A 16,049-nucleotide genomic window follows, 5' to 3' on the forward strand; every position below is an offset into this window, starting at 1 on the left:
AAATAGTAGGACTGGTATTCAACTGGTACTAGAGGAGTTTATTAGTTGTGAAAACTCTGGTATATCTCAACATCAGTTGCAGAATCAAGCCACCATCTTGACCCTCTAGTACCTCTGTCCCAACCCCCCTCCTCAGCTGTGGCCACCACAGCCCTCTCCTGGGACCTCCTGGCCTTCCCTGTGCTCCAGCAGCTAAATTCACATTGGCAGAGCAGGGGGTCTCAGTGCATACCCGTCTCTACTCTGATTGGTTAGTCCTCAAGTCACTCAGGTTGTTACATGTTTTTATTACAAGTCTGGAAACACTTCTGATGAAAGGGAACATTTCCAACCCTATCATTCACATGTTTGTGCCTTATTATAAATAGGAGTTAGGGGTTTCTTTTCATTGGTGGGTGGGGAGGGAGCTGTTCTCCAGATTGAGTCTCCAGGTTGTCTCCAATAGCACTTTCCCAAGCTTACCTCTCTTGAGGTGCATAATGAGCATGCTGTTTTATACCTGCCTGTTTGCTTGTCATCTCTTCTTGAGGGCAATAACTATTCCTTCCCAAGGGCCTAATGGAGGTTCTAATCAGTGGTGGACAGTGAGATAAAGCATTAATGTTGGGACAAGAGAATGGGGAGGGCAAAGGAGAAAAGATCATGGTCAGGGAGAAGAGACAGACCTGTTGGTGTCTAAAACTTGAGTTGGCTAACCCTCTTTCCATGAGAGGTGGAAATCCTGATTGTCTGAACATCTGCAGACTTTCTACTTTCATTGATGATCTGCATTAGTACAGATTCAGGTAAACATTCCCATTCCACACCATGATACGGAAGACCCTGGGATTGGCCTCAGATGCACTGAAGACAGCACAGGGCTCAAAATCACATACGCTTGAGTTTAAATTCTGTTCCCACTTAGAAGCTTTGTGATCTCTGGTAAGAAACTACAACTCAATGAGCTTTAATTTTTCCTCATGTAAAATGGGTTTCATTACCTGCAACTAACTGTAGGAAAAGTTAATGAAAACCAAAATGTACAAAGAATTCTGGGTAGTGTCTGGTCCTCAATGAGTGATGGTTACCTTCCTTTTATATAGCACTTTAAATGTCTACAATCTCTGTTATAAAAGTATGGAAAATTACCATGGAAGCAATCAAAATTCACAGACTTACAGAGAGGAACCGGAGACTCACGTATATAAAGTGACTAATCCAAGATCATACAGCCGTAAGCACAAGTGCCAGGGCTAGAAGAATCATCTTCTGATACCTAGTTTAGTACATTTTTGAGTCCACGGAACTCTCCACTTACAATGTATAGGATGCTTTAAAAGGAAGTAGTGGGCTTTTACTTCACTTGGTTAGCCACTGAACCCTCCACAGGCCCATGTCTCACTATATACAGAAGTGGTCCCGTGTGGTGGGAATGACATAGGATACAAAAGCAACAAACAGGCTTGAAGCCTACACTTTTCTTGCTACAATTCTGTGATCCTGTGTGATATGCATCTCTTCTTTGGGTCTTTATAACCCCATCTGCAAAGTGGGTGCTTTATGAGCAGTAAATAGCATATGTACAAGAGTCTGCGTACTACGAATAACCACTTACGTGCCTGTGATGTCACCATCATCACCCTACACGGCACAGCATACATACCTCCCAGGACACAGGTTCCTGCTTACTGGGCATTCAGTTTCATAACATAGACATTGGCCCTTTGTGGACTGCTGCTCTCACTTCCGATTCTAATGGGCAAGATTAAAGGATAGTATGAATTGCTCTTATCCTCCTAAAGATAATTACTTTAAATATTACTATGTACTCTTGATACTAGAAGTTCAAATGTGATCTACAGGCGACTCTGAGACTGCAAATGTGCAACCTGCTATATGGGAAACACATACCGGTCAGGCTATGCATCGCACGTTTTTACAGTGTGTTATTGTAGCTACTGCACAGCTGTTGTGCTCCATCCCTGTGGCCGCATTCCAACGGTGGGCAAAGAGGCTTCTAAGTACGCTAAATGTGCTGTACGGTAATTGCTAATTCTGTGTATTTGGATCCTCTGGGATTGGAAGCATTATGGAAATAGACATAGGGAAGCAGGTTACCATTAGCAAATGCTCTGATTTTTTAGGTAAAAGGGGATCTTATGGAGCAGCTGCTTTCTAATCTCACTGGAAATGAACATAGTTCGTTTCAGCAAAACACTGCACTGGGTAGTAAAGAAGCACATAAAGTAAATGCTAGTTCCTGGTCCTGATGTAACGTTAATTTTTGTGGAAAAGACTGAAATGCACTGATGCAACTTAACCACGGGTCCTGGATCTGAGTGGCTGAAGTAAGACAATATCATATGTTGATATCAGTGTTTTTGAACAGAGCCTCTCCCTCTCTTCAGCTGCTTACATGGAAAGGATTATATACTTCCCCTTGGTAGCAGACACTGTCATTGCCCCACCCATATGCTTCTTAGTCCACGTTGGAAATCATTGATAGCTGCCATGGACAATTCCCTACCCTCTAGCACCTATGTTTCTCTGTTTCTTTAGTCATTGAAAGCTTCTTCCAACATGTAGAGCAAAACAGTAGTTCAGGGAAATTAGTGTTTCCAGGAGTAGTCCTCAACCAAGGAAAGATGGGAGTTTGTGGCTAAACACTTCATTGTCCTTGCTTCTTGGAGGAACAATTCTGAAGTATATTCTACATAGTTACTCAGAGGTCTCTGGTAGGATCTCTCACAGTGGTCACGGGTTTATTAATGGACTCTTTACTGGCTTGCACCCAAATATTTTCTAAGAGTCATATTTGGGAACAACCCAAGTAAGCCATCTTTATTATCTTAAGAATATTTTTTGTTTTGAGAATTTAAGCCAATGTACATAAAGCCCTCAGATGCTCAGTAAGTTACTGTTCTATAATTTTCAGGTTTCCAAATCTCCTCATGTTTACTGTATACATTTTGGAACTAGGCGTGGAGTGCTCTGCTTCAGTTCACACTGCTACTCTAACCTTGATGACTTCCTCTGTGCCACTGGATTGCATACTCTCTAAAAGGGTTCTCCTTGGGGCACCTGGGTGGCTCAGTCAGCTGAGCGTCTGACTCTTGAGCTTGGCTCAGGCCAGCATTGCAAGGTTGTAGGATAGAGCCCCATGTTGGGCTCCACACTGAGCATGGAGCCTGCTTAAGATTCTCTCTCTTCCTCTGCTCCTTTCCCTGACTCGCTTGTTCTCTATCTCTAAAAAAAATTAAAAAAGAAAAGAAAAAATAGAAGGGATCTCCCTAATAGCCTAGAATTGTTCCGTTTAACCTTATCACCTTATCTTACTCTGTGTGTGGCTGGCCAGCCTGGATAGGATATACTTGTCACCTTGCCTTTCACTAGACCCTCCTAATTATAGATTATCCTTCTGACAGAGGATTTTGATTTATAACTCCTCTCCTCCACCAAAATAGCAACTTGCCCTTCATATTATTTTTAACTCTGGCCCTTTATGGGGAACGCTCCCGCCCAAACCAGAACCACCCCAAAGTCTCCAATGCTGGCAGCACTTTCAAAGATCACTTCCATGCTGTATTCCCAAGACCCCTGCATCTGGGCAGGAGTGTTTTGTTCAGTATATGCTGGTGATAATGTAAGGGGAGATTACGCCCAAGTAGTTGACACGCATGATCTGGGAAAATAAAAAATAAATAGGCAAGCATGATTTATAGAGAATCAAAGAATTTCTAAAACCTGTTTGTGAGGTTGTTTTCTTTTCAAAGCTGCCTAATGAGGGGGATGTTTAGTCAGAAATTAGCCACACTGGACAGAAGTCACCTGGTAGATGACAGAATCAGGAAAACAGGGACAAGAGGTCAGATGGGCACAGTAAAAGAGAGCGGGCCTCATCAGGGCAGTGGGGAAAATAATGAGGTTCAGATTAAAGGAGAAACAGCTATAAGACATGAAGGGAATAAAGTATCCTGAAGACTGTGCTTCATTGTGTAAATGCTATAAAATACGATACACCATGATACGCAATATGCTCTCTCATGTAATCTTCCAAACCTTGTATTTACACATTAGGATCTCCTCTGCAGATGGGGGGAGAAACCCCAACGAAATTACTCATTCATGTACAAATAGAAGGTAAAGTCAAGGTCTATGTTACTATTTAATTCTACAGTCAGGTCCCCTTTCCTGATATATCACACACTTTAAGCAAACAGCTCAAAAGCAATCATTTCACAATGTATATGTATATCAAAACATTGCACAGTATGCCACAGATATATATATATATACATATATATATATACATATATATATATATATATACATATATATATATACAGTTTTTATATGTCAATCATACATCAATAAAGCTTGTGATAGCAAAAAAAAAAAAAAGCCAGTCAAAAAAAAAGATTAGCAAGGTCAAGGACCCTGCATCTACAAGCACATATCCATTCTCTGCCAGAAGCAAGCTAACCCAAGAAGGCAGGCAGCCCAAAGCTCACAGATGCAAAAAAAGTAGACAGATGCACAGGAGGAAATGCCTGTTGGTTCTGACAGATGTGGAGGGGAAAAAAAGACTAACTTCTGTGAAAACAGGGAGTCTCAGAATTGTGCCACAAACCCTCTTTACTGTACCCCACACTGAACCATCTAAGGCATTTGCTCTGAAACCAATAGTACTTCTAGTATCTTTTTAAATGCAGTTAAAGAGGTTATATGTCGTGAAATCTCTATATGCTCACATGACAGTAAGCTCTAGTGGGTACAGAAATGCTGAAGTGACAGGGATGGCATTCAGGAAGACTCCTCCGAGTCCCGGTAAGTGGGCATGAAAGTGGCATATCAGCATATGAGCCTCATCTAGCGAGAGTAGATGTAAGGTAATAAGTTTTGGGGGAAATAATCCAAACTACAAGATTACGGGCTCTAAGTGATCACTAGCAAAACGAAAACCTGCAAGTGCATTATTCACTGAACACAATGGCTGAAAATGCTGCCTGGGCCAAGAGACTCATGAAATGCTGTGCTTTCTCTGGAATTTTGTATGAAAAGAACCAAAAGCATTACACCCAACCTTGCACTGCAAACAAAGCAAAACAAAACACAGTGCGACAGCACATGGGTACATCACACATTTGCACACCACTTTCCAGGATACAGAATGGAACCAGACAGGATCCAGATTAATTAGCACGGTTAGGATAGAAGGGTTTCTTCCAAAGATGATAAAATTAAGAAATTTTCCATTGGATTGAATGGCTTTTGCACAAAGGACTGGTGGAAGTGTACTCTTTCCCTTAAGTTACAGTTAAATAACATCTGGAAGTGAATTTTTTTCATACCTGAATTCCACAACATCTAAAAATATTTCAAATTTATAGTTCTGCCCAAAGCACCATACATTCTGCCTACTCCGTGCTTTATCCTACATTCACATATACATATATTTGTTCCTTGATCAAACAACTTATAATGACTACTGATTATGTGTCATACACTGAATAGGTGTAGAGATTAGGCACTGGGATACAGAGGTAGACATTCCTTTCACATAGAGGGCTCAGTGGATATAAATGAATAAAGCAAGGAAATATATAATTATAATATAGTGTGATGACTGCAATTAATTGAAGGCTGTCCGTAAATCATGATGGTTGGTGGGAATGAAATCCTGAATTAATCTGGGGGAGGGTATAAAAAATGTGTTTTCTATTATGTGGCTTTGTATATGCTTTGCTTTTCATATTTTCTTTTCAATTGCATACTGACTTTATCTAAGTAGAATAATAAAAATAGTGAATACAGGATTCAAGCAGCATTAAAACTGAGCATTTAGCATGCCAAAATACTTTTTTCCAATGTTATTAATATGGTGATTTTTCAATTCTTGCAGACTCCTACATATATAAATTTATATTTTGCATACTCTTTCCCTTTCCTGGTAAATGCTTATCATAATATATGGCATTTATTTTTTAAATGCATAATGCATTTTGTTTCAGAGCTTAAAATTCTAAAGTTTTTTTTGGCTTATGAGTGCTTAATTTCTCAACTTTGACCCTGCATCAACATGAGATGTTGAATTTAATAATATATTGCACTTTTATATGCTCTTCATCACTATGGATCCAATCACGCCTTATTAACTACAGCGAATGCACCAGATAAAAATAATAATTTCCTTAAACAGCAGCTGTAGCTATCCAAGAAATTCTATCTCAACAACAAAGTTAAAACTTTTCCTTAAGTAAGAATTATGAAATCTGATGAGGAAAATTCCAAGGCTGATCTAGCAATCTTACCTTGTAAAGTTTATGTCACAACAAAATTCCTATTTTAGAAAAGTTTAATAAATTCTCCATAAAGTTATTGTTCATATTTGAACTGTACAGGTTAGTACTTTAATAAATCATAAAAAAATGTACTAGAATGATACAGGAGATACATACTAACATTTATTATGATTTTCTGCTTTTTTGTCAACAAATTAGGAAATAAAGGTGTTTAAATACCATCTCTATGAAATTATTAGCATTTAGAAAAACATGTCTGAGGGATTTTGAAAACCATTTTCGAGAAGAATTTGGATCATTTGATGTAATTCAGATAAAATAATTCCGAAAGTTATTTGGTTGCCCTCTTTTCTCACTGTAAATTTCCCTGCAGCAGGAATAGATATTAGAGATCAAGTTGTTGTCTTCCTTCTGGGTTTGAAAACAGAATGTCTCTCTTTTTTATTTCTTGAGTAGCCATCTTATCTCCACCAGCAGCTTCACCCTGCACCCTAATATATTCAAGTCAAACCTGCCTTTAAAATGCATGAGCCAACCTTCACTTGCACGGAATTTTTCATCCTTTGATTTCTTATAAGACTGTTACTTCACAATGTCAAAAAGCTTGAAAGGTTTGGCTTGAATGTCCAAACTCAAAGGCACCCAGTGCGAAGTTTGATCCTGAAACCACAAAATCAAAAACCTTCCCACTGCAGCCACACATTTTGCTGGTTGTCTTATAACAATAGAAGTGGCGGTTAGTAAAAATGGCTTTCTACTTTTCCATCCAAATTGCTTAGGTTTATAAAAGTAATGATGCCTATGTATTTTATATTCTTATACATGTAAACAATATGTTTATAACTTTCACCCTCATGATTATTGACTCTCAGTCGCCTTGGGTTCCTCAACAATGTTTCCTTGGAGCACAAAGCATTTTTAAGCATCCTACTGGGAACTGTCTTCACAGTTGGCTTATGAACAGGTAAGGATACCGACGTGACATGACTATGCCAGGACACAGTCCCTTGATATGTTCCCTTTTCTACTTCTGTGCTTCTTTCTCTTTTTTCTTTCTCCTGCCAAAACTGAGGGACGTTGTGAATCTCAAGGAAGGACTGACCAGAGGCTGCCTCAAAACAGAAAGTAAATGGGAACTGGATTTGAATCTAATACAGATGACCAAAATCAAATACTCCTATTAAAATCCTCAAAAACATGAAAGAGAGAGTTGGAAATAGCTATAAAAAAAGTTGCCTAATTTTAATGAGAAATGAGGTCAGGCTAAATCTAATATCTGATTATATTAAAACTTGCAAACCATTTGGATTATTGAAAATAAAAGAATATAAACATGGTGCTTATTTAACATGCTTCATAGAATATGCTTCCTGAGTATAATCTTCAGACTCTACCCCGAAGCCAACATCAAAAAACTCCACAAAATGTGCATTTCAGGTAAATAAATAAGAGTTTTTGCCTCCTTTCTAGTTTTGCAATAATCCACCTGACATAAGAACTGAAGTTAAAACACACACACACTACACAAATGGATGAAAAACAAACAGGCGATATTGTTATGGGAATTTCACAAGCAGGGATGTATGTTTTCCTAATATATATTATAGGGCTAGCACAGAGGTATAATACAGTAATGATGAAAAATTTCAATTAATTGTACTTCTGCAGAAAATATTATACCCAAAGTAAAGCATCTGATAAACTTTTGACAGGCTAGAAGAAGGAAAAGCATGTCAAGTATCCAGAGCATTTGATTTTAATGCCCACTGGATATATTTATGTGTTATTAAGTTTATAATGGACATGAAAATATTCTATCTGCTGATTTCACAGATGATGTATATGATAGTTGGTTTCAATGACGACCAATAAGAAACAGGACTGGACTGGAAAAAGTAGGGGCCCTTAGGAGAAAGTACCATTGTAACTTTATAATAGGAGGAAGAAGAAATACAGGATAGTTTTATTTTATTTTTATCTTACACTATCACAAAAAGAATTTGTGGCGATTCACAAAGACGTGGACATGGCAAGTAACTGGAGGTATAAGCTCAAAATACGAAGCTAATACTAAAATGCAAAGCATGAAGTCCTATACTGCACACTTTTTTTTTAAGTTTATTCTGAGAGAGTGCAAGTATGAATGGGGTGGGGGGAGGCAGGGACATAGGGAGAGAGAGAATCACAAGCAGGCTCCATGCTTAGTGGGAAGCTCTACACAGAACTCAGTTTCAAGACCTCAAGATCATGACCTGATCCAAAATCGAGAGTCAGATGCTTAACAGACTGAGCCACCCAGGCACCCCTTTATACTGCACACTTTTTTTTTAATTTTTTTTAACGTTTATTTATTTTTGAGACAGAGAGAGACAGAGCATGAATGGGGGAGGGTCAGAGAGAGGGAGACACAGAATCTGAAACAGGCTCCAGGCTCTGAGCTGTCAGCACAGAGCCCGACGCGGGGCTCGAACTCACGGACCGCGAAATCATGACCTGAGCTGAAGTCAGCCGCTTAACTGACTGAGCCACCCAGGCGCCCCAATATACTGCACACTTTTAATGAGAGTCACAAATTTGCATCTTAACTTTCTTGAAGAGGAAAGCAGAATCAATTTAAAGATTCACTGGGAAATTATAACTCTTCTAGTACATAATATAGAAGTAGCTTATAGTGGGGGGCATAGAAATATGACAGCAGCCTCAGCAATATGTTAGCAAAGCAGTGAATTCCATAGGGATGTTTCTTGTTTTGTGATATACCTTATAGGACATGATATTATATCAAAATGAAATTCAGTTAAAGAAATACTTTGAAGTTCAATCCATTGTGAAATGACTGTTTCTCTCCGTTCAGTCTTTAAAACCATCCAGGGACAATGAGTTTGAATTTATACTCCATAAAAAGTTCCTGGAGGGAAGTGTGTTTCTGTTCCCACATATGTATGTAGTTGTATAGGATGTAATAAGTAGGGCAGCTGGGAAGAGGATTGACTTTCTATAAAAATTCAGGAACCTAACAAAGCAGGAGCTCGAATAATTACAGCCATGTCTCTATCAAAGGTAAATAAAGCCAGATTCACAGAAAAGTGAAGTTTCTGAAGGAAGTAATTTTGTACAGAGTAAATTTGCATAGAATCCCCCTTCCATCCCAAATCAAAATTGCTTAAAAATAATTGCATCTAACGAAGATGACAAATTGTAGAAATGATTTGAATCACTATTTTCAGAAAAGAAGGATGTGATTAAGTTAATATAATCATACAAGGGTCTTTTGTTCATATCTTAAAAACCGTGCAATAAAAAATGAAAAGTGAGACATAAGAGACAGATATTATATGTGCTGTGAACGTGTATACATAGTGTCAAGAAGGCTTCTGGCCAGAATGAGATTCAGGTTCATGAAATATCCTGAAATCAAAAAAGAAAAGTATCTATATTTGTGAAGTTTATTCAGAAAAGCTTGTGACTTAAGGAAGATAGTGACCTAGCAACAAATTTAAGAGGAAAGCCAGGATTTTCAACTCCTGTGTTTCATCCATCTTCTCTAGCAAGAAACTAAATCTTCCCCGTAGAAGGGGTAGGATAAACATTGTAAAAACGAATTAAAGTTCTGGCAGATGAGGTGGCAGTAAATTATTACCTGGGCAATTTAAATGTCTTCAAATTTCCAGGCCCGGAAAGATTTTATTGCAAGAATGTAAAAGAATAGGCACTAAATCATAGAGATTAAAGGTGGACAAAAATCCCAATTTTAAGAAATGGGAAAAATTATGGATTGCTGAATTCAATGTTGATTTCTAGCAAAATTCTAGAATGAATTGGGAGACACATTAGTTATGAGTGCTTATTACTAGTTATGATGGAAATAAATTTTTTTCCATAAAGCAGCAAACAGGAGAAGTCTTTTGATCCTTTTTGCCCATTTTCAGCCAAGTAATATGAAAAAGCATATGCAAAATATAAAGAGAATATAGTCAAGGTACTATTTCACTTGACTGACTGATAGATGTGAAATTATTTGAAATATTTAATGACCTTCTCTTCTCAAAATGTTACATTGATCGGGGGTAAAATGTAGACGGAAGGTATGTTTTCCAAGATGTGCCATAGGCCATCCCAATCTATATCTATACCTACCTCTGTATCGTCTGTTCTATATCTATCAATGGCTTGGATGTAAACAGAGAATGAATCTTGGGAAATTTGTAGGTAACACCAAACTGGAATGGATGACAGAATCAGAATTCAAAGTGATCCTAAAATATGAAATCATTATTTTTTTTTCATTTATTATCATACATATTGGGACTCTCAATTTGAAAGCCTATTATGTACCACTCACTGTTATAAGCATGTGAATACAAAGATAAAAAAGCCAGTCCCAGGGCTCAAGATGCTCAAAGGAGAAAGAGAGAGAGAGAGAGAGAGAGAGAGAGAGAGAGAGAGAGAGAGAGAGAGAAGCATGAAAACATATTAACAACCCAAGTGATGAAATGGTATAGCATGAAAGAAAGGGTGCTGCAGGAGTCCAGAGGAGGAAGTGCCCTCCCTGGGTAGAAGGAGCAGATGATTGCAATGGCATCACTAAGGAAGTAAATAGCCAGTCACGCAATGTTAAAAACAACAATAACAACAACAACAACAACAACAACAACAACAACAACAACAACAAAACAGGAAAAGAGAGTTGGCATGGAGAAAGCTTTCATGGAAAAGGCCCAGTGGTTCAAGTTGAGACAGTCTCAAAAACTATCAATAATTGTTTTTTGTCTGAGACTTGAAAAAGAATCCTAACAATCTTGAAATTAATAGAAATACTATGCCTGGATTAAGGAGAGAATAAAGGGAAGCCTTCGACGTGCTTTTTGACCCCTCTGACCCGGTCCTCCATAGAAAACAGATAGGTGCAGCAATGTGATCATAGCATGTTTTACACCTTCCAACAAAGAGAAAATCTCACACAACTAAAAATACCTTCTTACTTCCTAGTGTCACAAAAAAAAGAACACAGTTATTTTGTCATAAACACTCATCCACAAAAATATTTTCTATGAAACAGGTCTTGTAAAAATACTTCCACAATAAAACAAATGTAAAAGGTTTCCTTTCCCTTTTAAATCTACCCCTCCTCCCTTTTTTCCTAACATCTTCCTTTTTGGTTTTATCTTATGTGAACACAACCCCAATTAGGGGAAGGAATTGTTCCTTCCAAAGATAAGTTTATCCATAAAATTCTGCAGTAAATAAGAAGTCTCAGAATTGAAGGAAAAAATATATTTTGCATAACTACATTTTGCTTTTCACTAAGTTAAAAAAATGAGTTTCAAACAACGAGGGAAGATGATCTAAAATTACTGAGAGACAGATGAATCATACTACCTGAATGATCAATTTAAGACATACACACACACTCTCCTCTGGAAACACGGATTTAGTACTCAATAATCTGGTCACATCAGCTAACAACAGGCTGCTTTTCAGGAAGAGCTCTCAAAGACACAGCTATTCAGATGAAAAGAGTCTCCATACTTATTTTTTAACTGTCTCATTTTTCTTTGAAAGCTTTCTAGTTTTCTTTGAAAGTAGAGTATCCCAAGTTGCCAAGGTAACATAACAGTTGACTGCAGTAGCAACAGGTGAATTCAGCATCCATCTATAGTCCAGGCAAAATGGTGAGGAAGCTGGGGATGCGATGGCAATTCAGCATAAAGCAATGACTTATTTGAAGAAATTAACCTATTCTCGCATAAACTAAATTAGTCCAAGTGAGTCTCCTTGGATACAAATAATCCAGTCTGTTTAAATAAATTTCACTTCATTTGTTTACCTGGAATTCATGTGTGTGACTGCAAAATGGACTCCAAAGCACTAACACCTGCTAAATTTGTGTAAAACTTAAGAAAACCAGGGTCATATTAAGTCCAAGTAAACAGTTTGGGGGAAGTAAAATATTTACATAAATATCTACTATTTACTCTTAGGCTTTTTTATTCCTTAAGATGAAATTCAACTCTAAGACAATCAAAAGCTATGCAGATAATTAAGTAAGGGTAGCAAAAGAATGGGATGATTATTCTTGGGCCATGTATGATATTTTTAAAATCAGTCTTACTGAATGGTATTATGCACAATGGCATAACCACAGCGTATACTGCTAGCAATGCTGTCAAACTTATGCCAGGCTTCAAATAAACTGGTGAAAAGATAAAGTTGTTGGAAAGTGACTTGCAACTCTAATTGGAGCTTACATTGATGCACATTGCTCTTACTTTGAAGCCGCCAGTTTAAAGGAGATAAGAGATGGGTTGATCCTTTGTTAGCTGACAATGGAGCCAGATGAGGTTTTCTGCGGACTTGGGAGTTGCAGCAGAATGAGTCCAACTCAGTACACAGGCCAGAGGGAATGTCTAAGAAGTCTAAGCTATACTTTATTCGCTTGGAGTAGAAAGGTTAATGCAATGATGTCTTGTATATATTATGGTTGCTACGGCCAGGAGGGTGGTTACCAAGAGCAGCCACAGAGCTTTAGCAATTATTTAACCTAGATAGACAAATGCCACTTATTTAGCCCTACTCTGTAGGTATATTCATGCACTTGGTAATGCATTTATGTGCGATAGGTATATACAGACAATCAAAGAGCCTACAGATGTCCCTGTACCTGATGTCAGATACTTCCCTAGGTGCTGGGGATATAGATGTTTACAAGATGCACACAGAGTCTAATTTTGTGATACTTACAACTTAGAGAGGAAGAGCAGAAGTGCTCATTAGAATGATGGACACTGACAAACACAGAATGAGGCCTTGGGAAGAGAAAACATGTAACCCCACCAACCGAAATGACGTGTTTGCTAAGTCCCGATATATGAATTAGCTAGGCTAAGGACAGAATTTCAGACAGAGAAAACAAGAGACCCACTGACAAGAGATAACATGGACCTCTGGACTTAAAGAAGAACTGAAGGAATTCTAGAATTCCTAGAATTCTTGGGAACAAGAGAACAAGGATAAGGCAGGCAAGAGAAATCATGTCAGGGCATTGAGGCCATATTAAGGACTTGGAACTTTATCATAAAGGCAATGAAAGGCAAACGAAAGCTTCTGAGCAGAGAAACATAGCAAAATATTTGTGATTATCATTTCAGTAAATCCTCACAACAACCCTGTATATATGTGACTCTACAGATGTGGATGCTGAAAATCAGAGATTAACCCAAATGCCCAACGTCACACAGAATGATATCACAGGCAGGTTTTGGATCCTAGGGGTTTTGTTATGTTTTGTTTTTGTTTTTGTTTTAAGTTCAGTGCTCTTCCATGGGGAAGCCATTGCCATGAGTGGCAGGGTATTTTCATTAGCAGGATCCTGTGGGTAGGGAAGCTCCTCATACTGTTTGGTATTAGAGCGAAAAATATGCAAGTGAAAAAAGAGAGTGTGGTAGGGCTTCCTCGCTAAGAAAAAAAGAACAAAAACAAAAAACCTCAAGGCAATCTGGCTATTCGCCATACTCTAATACGTGATGATCTCTCTCATGACCTTGTAACATGAGACCACTTAATCAGACTACATATTCCTGTGTTACCATATATGGAGACAAAGAAGTAGAAAATATATAGAAAACTACACCACGTGGCATTCGGGACTCAGCTCTTCTGGTACGAACCCAATTGAGCTGTGCTGGCATGAATAAAATTGCTTCCTGGAAAGAAAAGCCTCAGTATCACAACTCTCTGTGCAAGAATCCTGCTACAAGAGCCCAAAGGCTTCCTGATAGCCTTGAAGTCTTCCTGTAATTACTGCTAGCAGTTGAAGGGATCAGAGACAAGACATCTAATTGAGGAGTCAGATTCTTGAGAAGTCTTTGCCTCTTTATTGATAAAATGGGGGAAGAGGTGATTGGACAATCTCCAGGCTTTTTTTTCCCCCTCAGTTCAAAAATACAAGACCCTTCAGGCTCAGGACACAGGATAATGTGGCATCATACACATCAGGCCACCACTAGAAACTAACAATCAAGGGAGCATCAGTTCCTGAGAGTCAAGGAAAAACTATTTGCACATCTAGATAAGAGGCCAAGGGCAGAAGAATCAGGGCAGAATTGAGCTGTATGTTCTTACTAGAAAAAGCTGATGACTTGGTAGGAGTGCATTCAAAAGGATCTCAGATGGGTACATATGTGTCAGTTTTCTGAACTCCCTGCCTACCAGTTAAATGGAAGAACAATATCCTGAAGTAGAGCAATGAGATATTAGTTAGAGCCCATCTATTTCACTTCTTCTTCTGCCCAAAATTGACCACTTCCATGGGATGGGGGTCAGTCACTTAACTGCCTGGTGCCTCAGTCTTCCTTACAAGGAGAGTGGGGATAATCCAGTCCTTTAATTAATATTTGTATTCATGGAAAAGTGGACCTGAACAAATGAAATACAATTAGTATTATGGTAATCCTTTTTAAGGTGATCCTATTCTCAATTAACTGTATTGTTCTAGCAAATACAAAAGTAGAAAGCTGTTTTCCCTCTTATATTTGGCTTGTGTGGTAGATCGGAAGATTTCTACCAAAAAAAAAAAAATTGAAGTATAGATACCAAGTAGACATTTACTGTTCTTGAAAATTCTAATCCTTTCTATAGTCATGATTTATGCTGTCTGCAAGATAAAGCAACAAACGAAAAATACAGAGGAGGAAACGAGATGTTACAGAGTGCTCATTCTTTCATTTCCTTCTCCTGCTAGCTGTGTTCCATTCTATTAATAAATATTTCATATGAATATCACTTCTGGAATTTTTAACAAAAAAATTTGTGTGAGGTATCATTTTTCAACATAGCCTAGTGCAGTTGTTAAATCATGAATTCTGGAGTCAGCTAGATTCAACTTGTGGCTCTGAATTTCCTGATTATATGACATTAGGGATGTTAATCAACCTCCCTATGCCCAGCTTCCTGATTAATACGACAGAAATAATAATCGATCTGCCTTATAGGGTTGTTGTTAGGACTTAAAGAATTAAAATACCTAAAGGGTAGAGCTCTCTCTAGCACACAGTAAAAACTCAATAAATATTAGTTGTTATTATTTCTGGTATTCTTTCATTCCTTTCACATTTCTATTCCCTGCTCAGTTTTTTTTCTTTCTTTCTTTCTTTTTTTATTTTCTTTCCCATTAGTATCTTCTAGTTGCCCCAAAGAGGACAAGACTGGTAGGGAGAAAAAGAGAGACAGAGAGAGAGAGAGAAACAGAGAGAGAGAGAGAGAGAGAGAGAGAGAGAGAGAGAGAGAGAGAGAGAGGAATACTCTCATGTCTTAAGATTTGTCTCTCTTAATTATAGTTCTTATTTTAACTGTGAAAATTGTTGACATTTTTAAGGGAAATGGAGGTAAAATGACAAAACAAAGTCCACCTATGCATGTATCTCATGTGTCTGCTTGCACACAACCATCCTAGTGGAGTAAAAATGAAAACTAATGGGCCTAGAAGAGAAAAGAGCAAGACATTATCTTCAAATATCATTTAGGGAATTGAAGAATAATACAGTTTAATAATAATATTTTACATGAACAAATTTCTCTTCTTTTGAGAAGAGCTTAATGTGCTTAATTTGGTTTTCATTTATATTAATCATTTCTTATCTTTATTAAAGCACTTATCACATTGTATTGCAATTTATCTATTTATACGTCTATCTCTCCTACTAAACCATGAAATCCTTGAAGACAGAATCTCAGTATTATTCACTGTTCTGGCCTCAAGGCTAATATAGT

This window comes from Felis catus, chromosome C2, assembly GCF_018350175.1.
Source record: "Felis catus isolate Fca126 chromosome C2, F.catus_Fca126_mat1.0, whole genome shotgun sequence".
Lineage (NCBI taxonomy): Eukaryota > Metazoa > Chordata > Mammalia > Carnivora > Felidae > Felis > Felis catus.